The 12,990-nt window shown below is 37.7% G+C and overlaps 1 protein-coding gene across 18 annotated transcripts in view; it reads left to right on the top strand.

The window, feature by feature from the left end:
* The window catches only part of ARPP21 (cAMP regulated phosphoprotein 21), a 204,378-nt gene that overhangs the window by 70,520 nt on the left and 120,868 nt on the right, over positions 1-12,990 (top strand). Inside the window, exon 1 of one of the 18 annotated variants that reach the window (XM_074841804.1) lies at positions 5,265-5,421. The exons of the other annotated variants lie outside the window; for them this stretch is intronic. The gene's annotated coding sequence lies outside the window, so the exon portion shown is untranslated. Of the gene's footprint in view, positions 1-5,264; positions 5,422-12,990 lie in introns of those variants that run through there. 18 annotated transcript variants of the gene reach the window in all.

Here is a 12,990-nt window from a genome sequence, read left to right as displayed (position 1 = left end):
GAATCTAGAAGACCTTGTGCTTTTGAACTTCTTCATGTATGCAGCTAATATCAGTGTACCTGGGTCCCTTTGCGGCCTCCATTCGAATGCAGTAGCTCCATAGAATTGTATGTATTTTTGATGCCCCTGGAAAATGTTGTGTCCTGAACTCTCTTGTCTATTTATGTAGATTATTTTTTTCTGGATTAGTAATATTTTCAATAAATTTCACATTTGTCAGTTGCTTAGAAGATAAAACGTAATGGAAATGACACACAATTAAATGCCTTTGACAGTGTGGTGTTGTCAAAGACTTTTTACATGTTGGTTCTCTGACCTTTCAGATGGATTGCTGTCTGGTGTGAGCAGGAGATCCCAACAGCTAGTGTAGCACCTAATGCATTACATTGGATGTAGTTTACTGCATTACTGGGTTGTACAATGAAAAGAGGGAAAGATAGATGGAGTTCTTACATTGAGAATTATTTCATATTACATGTCTGTACGCTTGTTGAATAGGCTTGGAAACTGCACCAAAACCTGAAGGTTACATATTCTTATAACTTTGATTATAATCATCATGTAGCCACAGATCCTGGTCAAAAGTGGAGGAGACTGATTGTAAAGATAGTTACTAAGACATTTAGCTGTCTACGTTTGAGGACCTAACTAAATACATAATCCATTTTTGTGCAATGCATATACAGAAGCTCCTTGTAAAGACAGGGAAGTAAAGGAACTGTTGGCTGAAATTTCTCACTGAAGTGGAAGACTGATGTGTTTGAAGGAGCATGGTTTGCTGCCATCATCTGAAAGTTGAAATTTATTTTTTCCTGGAAATCTAATCTTTTTCTACATTTTATTTCTCTGTTTGGTTCTTTTTTTTTGTTGTTGTTGCTGAGATATTGCAGAAGTGCCTGTATTCAGCTACCAGTTACAAATTAAATTCAGTTATTTGTTTTTCAGTAATCTGATTGCCATTAGTGCCTAGTTCACTAATTGCCTGCTGTACTATGTCAGTTTATTATGGAAGTAACATTCTGAGTATTCCAAAACCTAATAAAGAAATTATGGCAGCAGCCTGAACAGATGATGTATAGTAGTTATGAACTGATTTATAGTTTGTTTTTTTTATGGGTTAATCTGCAGACTGGTGGACAGTCAGCTCAGTTGTGTCTCAATCATCACTGAATTGAAGAAATCTCTCACCAGTTAAAGACAAAATTCTGTGTTGTGTGGAGTCATTCCATGTTTTAGAGGGATGTCGTACTAACAAGTCATTTATTCCACAAATAATATAATGGTGCCAATACCCTCCTCAATGCACTTAGTGATAATTGAATTCTTGAGTTCAGTTGTTGGTTAAGGAGATGATTTGTGATTTTTAAAAGCATGTATATACATGTCTGTAGTTGCACAGACTTGGAGCACAGTGAGACAGGCTACGTGAAAAAAAACAAGCCCAGGTGTAAGTTGACTGAAGGAAAGCTCTTGCTTTTATTAACTTAATTCTCTAGTCTTAATCCTTGCAAATAAAGGCATGAAAATGTTAGTCCATATAACCCTATTCCTGCAACTTGGAGAAATATGAAACTGGAGTCTGTTTCTGTAACAGGAAGCTGGTATGGCTAGGAGATCCTTCCAAGACATGCATCCACATATTTTGTGGTCTCTTAAGTTTAAGATACAACATCGGTATTTCCGAGTAAAACTAAGTTGGGACGTTTCCCAAATGACTGTATTACTGATCTGCCTTTTCAATGCAGTGGATAGGAGAACAACTAGGTTGCATTTGGAAGATAGACAGGCAAACACTTGTTTTCAGCTTTCTGCTAAATTCAGACATTAGAACAGGTGAACTCATGTGCTAAGGGAAGCTGCTGTAGAAGTAATGTTGCTCTGTGTTCTTGAATGTTCTCTAGAATGACTCTAGATGCAAAATGCAGTCTTGACAATCCCCACTCTTGTGCTTACTAGTGTCAGCTAAATGAAGACAAGTTTTCAACAATAAAGTTTCTTTTTTGCCATCATTCCAGTAAAAACAAGGTGAGGAAAAAAGCGAACAAATTAGAAAACCCCCAAGCTTAAGATAAGGAGAATGACACTGGGCTAATACTGTTACTATGAATAAGAGTAGGTGGCTCTGTAGGAGCGCTTCTTCCACTGTTGCCCAGCTGTGAAGTGTGCGTATGGGGGAAAAAGTCCAGCAGTGGCAATGAGCCAGTGGAGACCTGTTCCTCTCTGCCCCGCACAGGCTGTAGGTGATGAGTGTGATAGCCATAAAATGCCTGTTTACTTCAAGAAATGAAAGGAGACCCTTTTATAAATTGGCTGACTAGTCTGCCAAGAGAGAGGATGTGTTCGCTGACTCACTAGCGGAAAAACAGGGCTGCTGCCTTTCAAAGTATTTTCTGATACAGATAGTGAAATACCATGACTTTTTTTTTCAGGAAGGGGACAGATTTTAAGTACTTCCAAATGCCCGTCTGAGGTTATTTGGATAATTTTGGGTTGTTATTTTCCAGTGAAGACTTCTAAAAATATTTGTCTTAAAAAGGGGCCTTTCTGACAGCTACAAATTCAAACGCTACTGATAGTATCAGCTGGCGAGCTGTGTGGTGTACCAATATCCTCACAAAAACCAGCTTTCCCAGCAAATGCATTCTCCAAAAAGCAAAGACAGATAAATGGGCATGTTGTGAGCGAGTAACGTAAAACACTTTCAAGAGGGGGAATGGTCTATCATAAGACAGTAACTCAGAGAAAGTTATTAAAGAACTAGGAATCCCTGTTGTTCAATTTTTTTTTTTTCTTCCTAACATTCTCTAGCACTGAATTTCCCTTCCTCACACTTAGCTTTAAGAAGCATGGTTGTCCCTCGGGAAGGAGAATAGGCAGCCAGGCATCTTCCATCTGTGTGAAACTTTCTTAACAAAGATTCATTTGGGGAGTGAATAGAAGAAGAAAACAAAACAAAAGGAATTGTTTTTAAATAAAAAATGCACTTTCGGCATCATTTGCACTCCCCAATGAAAAGTAAGCTGTCCAACCACTAACTGTGGTGATCCAAAGTATGTCTGTACAATATGTTGGCAGTTGTGCTATGTGGTAGACAGTGAGGATAAAACCCGTGGTATAAATGAATATTCTCAGCAAGGCTTTGAAAAGTGCCGGGAGCGAATTCGAACTCGGGTAATGAAAGCAGACTTGAAGTGAAATTGAGCTGATTGTCCTTACTGATTGCCTTGTTCAGTTTGCATTGATACTCTATAGCATACTGTAATGGGTGTACAGCTGATGTACTCAAGCCTCAAGATACCTCAGAGGAATACTCCTCCTGTGTAAGTGAAGTATGAAAAGACAGTTTGAGAAGTGTAGACACTGCTAATTGGGCTAGTAGAAGAAATATGAAGAACAGCAGTCCACTTTCAATACTGCATTTGTCATAAATAACTAAAATGCCATCACTTCAGTATTTAGATGCTAACATGACTGCCTGCTTTTCCCCATGTTTATTGTCAGTGTTATGATGCAGGCTTGCACACTGCTCAATTCTTAGTTAATTTCTCTTAGGAAATGAATCTGAGCCATTATTATAAATTACTTGTAAGTGCTATTTCAATCTAATTAGATTTATAACAGAATAGATCCTGTAGACAGAATTTTGCATAAATAAAAGCATTTCTCTTGCTCTTTCACTTTCCTACCTACTATCTTGTAGCAGTAGTTTCTATAACAGTTTGATACAGAGGCTACAGTTAATTGTAATGTGCTTCAGAAGGTCATACAAAAGAGACATGGAAGGTTTTTCCTGATTATTATTACTATTGTTAAAAATGCTGAACTTCTAGGTTTCTTGCTACATGCCCTGTATAAACAAAATATTTTTAAATATGCTTATGGTTTTATTTGCGGCTCCTTTTCATATACGTGTTCACTACCTGCCACAAAAGTGTCTGGGTTTAAAGGGGGCACTGGAGAATGGAAGATGCTGGAGAAAACTGGCCGTGTACCAGGGAAAGGGTGTGCTCGTTACCCTTCTAGCTCTTGTTTTGACCAACTTCATTACGAACTTAACCTCTGTATTCCTCGGTGTCCCTATCTGGAAGGAAATACTTTTTGTACTTACATTCCCTGAATGTGTTGTTTTCTTCTTAATTGGAGATGATGGCATCTTAGAGTTTTTTATAATAAAGAGGCACTATAGGAGTATTTGCCTCTGTTGTGCTAATATTGGCAGATACAATCAAGTTATGGTACCTTCACAAGTTAGCTGTCACAGTTATTTGTGTGCAGTCCTTTGATTTGCAGCAAATATGAAGACACTCACTTTCCTGTTGCTGCTGTTACTCTCTGCTGTCAGTGTTGGGTATTACTGCCTTTATTTAGTGATTCTCTTCCAGACAAATCATGTGATAACATGTTTCTGGTAGTTTTAGCAGGTGATAACGTTGAAGAATTTGAACAGGTACAAGATAAACAGAATTTGGAAAATAAAGTCACCATATGTTATAAAAAAAAAGTCACAACCATTTTAAAATTTAGTACCTGAGGCAAAGATTGAAAGAATTGATAGGTTTCTTTCAGCTGATTTATTTTATATTCCAGTCTAGAAATATGTGCTTACATACATCACATATTCAGGGTTAGACCTTGCCAGGATAGTTTTTCAAACGATTTTTTTTTTTTAAACCTGATGATATGTACAAATAAAAAGAATGCATCCACAAATGTCAGATTTAAGTGTTGCACACAGCTTTTACTTAAGTAGGTAGATTTTTATTTTGCAGGTCAAAGTTTAATAGACAAAACATTTTGAGGGAGAGGCTTTTGAAAATGTTACAAAGTAGACATGACCTGTTTTGCTACAAGGCGTGTGAATTCTCCTCTTGTGCCTTTATCTTCACTTTGTGTAAGAGTGTTTACAAAAGGTCATCCCCCTTTAATGAACTACAATTATTTATAATTCTTTATGCTAAGCTCCATTCAGTGTTTCGAATATTCAAAAATAGCTGCGATTCTAAAATAATTATTTTGAATGAACCCTTTATTTATGTGTTTTATTGCTAGAATGCTAATATCTTTCTAAACAGCTTTTTAAGTGTATCATGCAAATGTATGATATTGTAATGATTGTGTAGGTATACATAAGAATTTAATCACCTCCTACATCTCTGTTTGGACTTTAACTTTTATCTTGAGACTCTTACTTTGTGTTAGAATGTTATTTCTCACTTGACAGGGTTTCTCTGGAGGCTGGCTTACAGAAGTGACTTCAGACACTGGTTTGCTGGGCTCTGTATGCATGAGAGGTCCTGGCTTTTACCTTTAAAGCTTCCACTTGCTTCTGTGGCATCACAGTTTCATTCTTGGATGTGGCCTGGACATCACTGAAGTTTGTGTACCGAGATAACCAGTTCTCCGTGTCACTGGATTGTACGTGTAGGTGCTGCTTGAATCAGTGGCTTTTGGATAAAAACATAGTTTTGATTTCTTCTTATTAGTTCTCATATAACTGCTCCATGCCATTAGTTTTAGGCTTCGTTACACTCTTTCTCAGCGCTGCTGTAGGTTCATTCTGAGTAGTTTTGACTGCTGTGCAGCAGGTACCCTCCTTTGTGCCAGAGTTTGCATCCCGTTTCTGTGCTTATCCAAAGAGGTACCAGACATGGATGAGCGGCTGGGACAAGTGTGTTAATTGCTTTTCCAATTTTTTGTTCAACATAAAAGAAGGGTTTAATTTAAAACAGGAGTTGTCCTTTTCCAGCTGCCCTGGAGCATTGTGCATTTCCTGGTCTCCAAGTTTTTCTTTTACTTCTGGAAATTTTACAGTTTTCTGCTTGCTGCAGCTAGCTCCAGCCAGTCCTTTTCTTTTTGTTTTTAGGAACACACTGTTTCTCTGCCCTTGAGTTCTTTTCAATTTTCTGATATTTCTGATATCATGAGATTACCCATTTCCCACGCCTCTGTGAACCAGAGAACACCCCTTCGCCTATTCTGTCTTCCCTGTCTGTGCAAGAGCAGCTTCCCTGTTATACAGAGTGCTTTGTTCACTTCTTTAATAGTTTCTTATGTTGTCAAAAATGTGTAATGCTTTTTAAATTTTACAAAAACCAGATGGCTAGAGGCCTAAAGTCCAAAGCCAGATTTGGTAATAAAATAAGCCTGTGGCAGCAGTAAAACATTAATGTATTTAGCATTAATTTGCTCTTTGAAAGGTAAGATTGCCTGATAAAACCTTTTCTATCAGCCAGTAGAGCTGAAAAACAATGTTTTCCTACTATGGTGAAGTGTAGATTGAGTTACAGACTGCTGTGTTGGTTTTCTGATTGACTGATGAGAATGTATATCCATTGTCTAAGCAATTAAAAGTACAGTTGCATTCAGTAAATTTATACATAGAGAGTGTTAGAAGCATAAGCTGTCTTTCATGTGTGTCACTATTTAGGCTGCATGCATGTTTCTTTAGGACTTAATGGTGCAAAAAACTTAGGTCTGATCTGCTAAAACAGTTGTAAATGTTTCAGTGTTAAATTACATGTATGTGTCAGTGGTTACAGCACATCACTACCCATTTGTCCCCAGTAGAATACTACTCAGCTGACATGAGCTTCCACAGAACCACGTGAAAGTAGATACGAGTGCAGTCATTGTTCAGTGACTTGTTTTGCCTTGTTTTACTCATGTCCAGATTTCTTGTGTATATACACGTGTGTATATACAATGCTCAGCTGTATCTCACTGCAACTAAATTTTTGCATTCACTGTGGACATGAGCAGTAAAATAAGTAAACTAATGACATTTCTGATTCTTAAAAAGCACATGTACCCACCAGTTACATACATGTGTAATATGGTGTTTGCAAAAAAAAAAAAAAAAACCCAACCAAAAAGTCAGTATTGTAATATCACTTTTCATTATATAAAGAAGGGCCCTAGTCAGGTTCTTTTGTTTCTTTATTTTCTAAAGATAGTCAGTCAAAGGCTCCGAAGTATCACAAAAATATTTGGTGATCTCACTGAGCTGGGACAGTGTCCACAAGCATACATTTCAGAAGAGAAAGAGGTCTGTAAGTTTTATGGTACATCCTTGAGATCAGACCTCTCCAAGAGACAGTCCATAGATGAAAAGCAAATTGATCCCCTTCAGTTCCTACAGAATCTCCTAAAGGACCAAGAAAACAAAAATGTGGTAGTTGTAAGGCTTTTTACCATCCCCAGCTCACATCTGGAACTGATAACATATACTATAGGAGCAAACCCAGACACGAAGAAAGCTCCAACCTGAGATACTCTCCTGGGAGGTAATTTTGAGTTTGGAACATACTCAGAGAAGTGCTTGGCAGAGGAACTAAAGACCACTGAAAGAAATTTTATGTTGTGTCTCTTGAAACAGAAATAAATTTAATGTACTTAAATTATCCCTTCAAACCTCAGGCTCTATATTACTATGTAATTATTTTCTTTTTTGTTTTCTCTTCCTCACCCGCCCCCCCCCCCCCCCCCCCCGGCCAATTGCCAGACATTCCAACTAGGTATATGAAATTCATTCTCGTATGATACTGGTTCACTGGGATTGACATAAGTATTTGACATATTAAGTCAACAAGCCTTTTTCATAAGAGATTACAAAAACTGAAGAAGTGGATGTAAAAGAAAATTGTGCAGACATTTTTACTTTCAGAGAATTTGAGGAAGTTGTTTAATTGCTTTGTCATATTTTGGTTTGTTTTGTAAGGTCACTCATGCCAACTTTAATGTTTGGATTTAAATGAGAAGAGCTTTGATTTCAGTAGAGGAAAGCAGAGTATTTTCAGTATAAAAGAAGGTAAAACTGATCTGGAGGCCCCTAATAGGACGTATAATACATGGGTGGAATTACAGCCAGCAGCCACACAGAACTGTGATGTGGGAGGATTGGAACAGTAGCTTTGCCAATCACAACTTCAGCTGAAATACTGCTAATTCTGCTGTGGCAAAGAGTCAGTGCAGTCTGATATTTGAATCAATTGTTACAAGATACTAAATGTTTTCATATTGAGAAAATTACTTTCACTGAAATTGAAACAGGTTTCTCCTATTGCATTTGAACCCTTGCTAACCCCCCAAAAAGTGACTATCCAGAAGTTAAACACTTGAGCGATCTTTCTTACAGTATAGAGGATAATAGTAAGGCATCTGATAATGAAGGGAAGGGAAAGAATATCCTCTAGAGGAAGTCTTCTAGTAGTGTGTGCAAGCCATCTTACAATGTGCTGTGAATGATACTCGGACAGCCAAGTGTTTTGTCCTTCTCCAGGAAGTAGCCTATTAGTTGTTACAATGCCAGTGGTGGTACCCACCAAAAATATGAGAACTGTCTCTCTTAATTATCCCTGCTCTGTCTGAGACTCCACGCTTCAGAAGTTTTGTACTGAGAAGCCCTTTGAGGAGGAGAAAAGTCTTACAAATTGTTTTAGAAGACTGATTCTAGCCTCCCTAATTGAATATCTGTGAGAGTTATATTTTGCTGTTGTGCGTAGAGTTTACAGCCAAGATCAAAGGCTTATTGAACTCTTCCCTTTTTAGTCCCACACACTGAAAAAAGGGTCCTTTACGTTGAACAGGCATAAGTAGGAGGCAGATGGAAAAACAGAGGCAGACATCCACATTCATGCAGCCAAACAGAGCAGAGGAGGCAGATGCATTTGTAGCATCAGTGGTTCTTTTTCATGAAGGTAAATCACATTCTCCCTAACAGTGAGTGAGAAAGCATTTCCCAATGAATGTATGTCTTCAAATTGATACCTTTATTATTATATTGATGAACCTAAGCTTAGTTAATTGATTTATGAAAAGTTACAGGAATAAGAATACCTTTGAAACTCTTGTTTTACTTTGTGTTTTCTTTCCTGGTTTGTTTTTTTAATACTGCCTGGTATTCTTGTCAATATTCTTAGTTCTGTGTATCATAAGATGACAAGCATATTTTTAGGCAGCCATGTAAATTGCAAACTATCGTGTCTCTCTTATGGGTGTGCAATGTACTGGAATATTAGATACTTTTGTTTCTTATGCTGTCCTAAGTATGAAAATGACTAAACACCAGAGCCTCTAGAACAATAATATTCTTATCATGCTCTGATTGTAGAAAGACGCAAGATTTTTGGGGTCGAAGACCAGATAGCTAAGAACTGGGCCAGTGCTGACAAGTGTGAAAACTTCTCATCGTGGCACTCTTGTCTCACCAGCTTCAAGCAGCGTGGATCAGAATTGCACACAGTAGACAGAATGTTTACAAGTGTTGGGCTTCTCCTTCACTGTTGGTTTTAAAACCATCATTGAAAAGATCTGTCATTGCCTTTCTTCTGCCATGGCTATCCTTTCTTTAATTTTATGAAATTGGTGACAAGCCACTCACAGTGAAAGAAGCTTGATTCTGTAAATATTCGTGGATGTGTAGGTAAATGTTTTGGGACATGTTGGTTTTCTAGAAGAAGTAGTTTTTTTGGTCAAAGTAAAGCAAGTATGTTTGAGAGAGATGTTGGCTTTGGTAGACTAGTGTGACTAGAAAAAGTTTCATTCAGTTGGTGCTCCGAGTCCTGCCTTCTTGTTTCATTCTGAGTTGTCAAGCAACCAGTATGGATGCTGGAGGCTGGTTAGTCTGTCTTGGTGTTTTTCTACTGTGTCAGTGCCTTGGTATTTTGATTTTATGAAATCTAAATGTTTCCTAAAAGAAAGGTTTCCAAGAAAGGAGAAAGACCCTTTGTTGAACCTGACAGTTGAAATTTGGGCAGTTCTATCAGATAATATCTTTTAGGAGACCATTAATCTTTCAAATTCTAACCTTTGGTTGTATACCAAAAATGCAACATTAGGCATAATAACATGCCAGCAGTTACATCTGGCAGCCTTTTCACCTGTCTTTGGCCACAGTCATATACTAATGTGAAGAGCCTTTTATTCTTAGAACTCCAGTTGGACTAGAGGCAGGCTAAAACTTGTCTGGATTTAAGATGGTAATGATGCAATAAGGATTGGGAAGATTCAGATGAAAAAAAAAAAATTAAAAGGAGCAGTAAAATCCCTCTCTATTCCTTGTCCTTTAAAGACACTTCTGAAAGAAAATTAGGTCTTTCTTAGCCTTTTGTGGCTTTGAAATTTGAAGTTCCAGAAGCCAATAGTGTGTTTGGATATTTTTGTAAGAGAAAACAGACAAGGGAAAACTCTTCCAGTGGCTAGAATTTTCTGCTCTTTAATAATTGCTGTGTGTGTAAATGGGGGGGAAACTGCAAAACACATATATAAACACAAAGCTCTTCAAGAAGAGATGGTGGGGTCTTAGGGGGGGTTTGCTTGTGTTTTTTGGTGTTGTGGTTGGGGGTTTTTTTGATGTTGTTTTTTTAGGGTGATCTCCAAAGCTAGAAATGATAACAATTAGTATTCAGAATTGTTGTAGAAGTACTTAAAGGGTTACTCAGGTCCCACTGATTTAACTGTTGTGCAGTCTCGCAGGTTTTGTCTATACTGAGAGGATGAAAAGGGGACGGGAAAGTAATAAACATGTAAACTGAATAAACAACGCGTAGCAGCAGATGTTGTAAGAGTTACATGATACTATGTTGTAAGAGTTACATGATACTGTGTTTTCAGATGGCTTATGAAGATAGGTTAGGCCATAAACCTCATCTCTCTCCTGGGGATAAGTAAGAGGAAACGTTTCTTCCCTTTAGGTGGAATTTGTCCATCTTCAGAACTCATTGTCACTTACTGTTTTTGATATCTGATTATTGTAGACCAAAGAATTTCCCTTCAACCAGAGGAGATCTTACTATGACCTGTTAATGGAAAATGTAAGGTCTTTAAGTTGACTGAGAGACATAGGTCTTGTCTTGGCTGGCTGTATCGTAACTGGGGACACAATAAAGGGGATCTAGCTCTGTCAGTGTTACTGCACATTGGACTTGCTCTAGTAAAGTAATATATACAAGGGATAGTGGATTTGCCTGCGTAGTATATTAGTGTAAGTACTGGTTTTCCTAATACTTGACGCTCTTGCTCTTTTTAAATACCAAATTTACCATGGACTTAAATAATTAGAACATGCAGAAATTATAATATTCCTCCTCCTTTTTCTTGCGCTATTTCCCTGTATCTTTTCCTCTTTTCCTCCCTCATTTTTGAAACAAACAAGGAGATTAAGTACCAAAACTCCATTAGTACAACATTGCAGTTGAGAATGAAATTGTCAGGATGGCTGCTTATGGTTCCCACAACAATCATAACTAGGCTAAATTGCACGTATGTATTAAGACATAAAACATAGAATATAGCAATACGGGATATTCCTTATAACACATTATGCATGCTGTGGGAGCCATCACTTTGAAAATCTTGACTTCTGTGTTTTTAAAATCTCCTTTGAAATGTAACATTAATGTATTTTTTCCTTTTGCATGTAAATTTTTTTTCTGTGCCCACTGGTGATAAAAATCAGGTCATGAATGCCATGTTGGCATTCCTGTGAACTCTGCATAGCAACCAGTCCTTCTCCTTCATTTAACATTTTTGCAATGAAAACTGATACGAGAAGAAATGAATAACAGCACACAGTGAAATAAGTGTAAAACAGTGAGCTCCTATTATGGCCACATTACATCTCAGTAAGTTCCAAATGATCTCTGATAAATGTTTTTAGAAAAACAGATTGAAATATTACTTTCTTGGCTTACAGACGCACATAAACGGATACTTAAATTACGTTTCTATTCTCTGACTGGTAAGTGTCATACCATTTTGCAATCTAGCCAGCCTTTAGTTCTTGTACTGCTGTACAATTAACAGTTCCTGTGCCAAGACTACACCATGTAGATGTCAGGGGGTTACTAAAACACTGAGCTGGGCAGAAGTAAACTCACAGTGATTGCTGAAGCTAACATCACCAAGCTGCTGTGGCAGCATAGCAAGCCTTGCTCTGTTCACTAGTCCGGTGGTGGGATTCTTGGGTTGTCATCATCTCCTTTAGCCCGCTTCCAGTCTCATCCTTCCTTTATCCTGTTCCTGTTTGGTTCTGGTGTTTGAATGTTTTACCTGTCAGCCAAATGAAGACTTTCAAATGTAACTTACAGGGCCAGGAAGATTGACCTGAAACTGGTCGTGCAAGGGTTTGATTACTTCTGGTCAGTTGAATAAGATGGCTCTGTTTTCAGTGTCAGCATTGCTGTCATGCTTCAGGCTTTCTACCATCATCCTCATCTTATGACTCCCATTGAAATCAAGAGGAGTTTTTATGGAACAGCAGGATAGTTTGTAATCAACAGCAGAGTATTGCATTTACAATGATTTTGTTTAATTTGCTATAATTGGAGTTGAAGTGCAGAAATCCTCTTTAGTTGTATCTTATTATGGTAAGCTGGAATTTTCATAAGGGACTGTGATATTTTGGTGTCCAACTTTCCTTGGAGGTTAATGAATGCTTAAGAGCCTTTATTGTCCTACATTTTGAGCAACTGCAGTTTAACGTTGATTAAGAGAATGCTGATAGGACTTAGAGTTTTAATAGAGGTTTGGTTTTGTCCCTAAACATACATACCACATTCTTGTCTTGTTTTGGCTGGTGGACTCGTTTCCTATATTATGGTAGCTCCTGTCAAAATGTGGAGGGTGCTAGGTAAACACAGATTAAAAAGTATTTCCCTCATCAAATAGCATGCAATCCATTTCATTTTGTAATTCTAGTTAAAATGACAAATTAGACTTCAAAAGCACGGTGTTATCTGAAATATTTGAAAAGCAGCTACAGCTTTTCATGGCTTCACAGGTGTTATCTTTGCAGCTGCTGATAGTCTTGCATTGATGCTGGAAGATGTACTGTGAGACGGTAGCTCTGACAGCCACAACTTTAAGACTCCTTGCTTATAGGTCAAGATGAGGTTGAATTAATAAAACCAAATATTTTTATGGTCATATACTAGCAGGGAGTCCTAACTTGTATGTTCATGTTCCATTAGCTGGCTGTCTAACTCAACAGCT

The sequence above is a fragment of the Strix aluco genome, chromosome 1 (genome assembly GCF_031877795.1).
Source record: "Strix aluco isolate bStrAlu1 chromosome 1, bStrAlu1.hap1, whole genome shotgun sequence".
Taxonomy (NCBI): Eukaryota; Metazoa; Chordata; class Aves; order Strigiformes; family Strigidae; genus Strix; species Strix aluco.
This window is presented reverse-complemented; position numbering and strand designations above follow the sequence as displayed.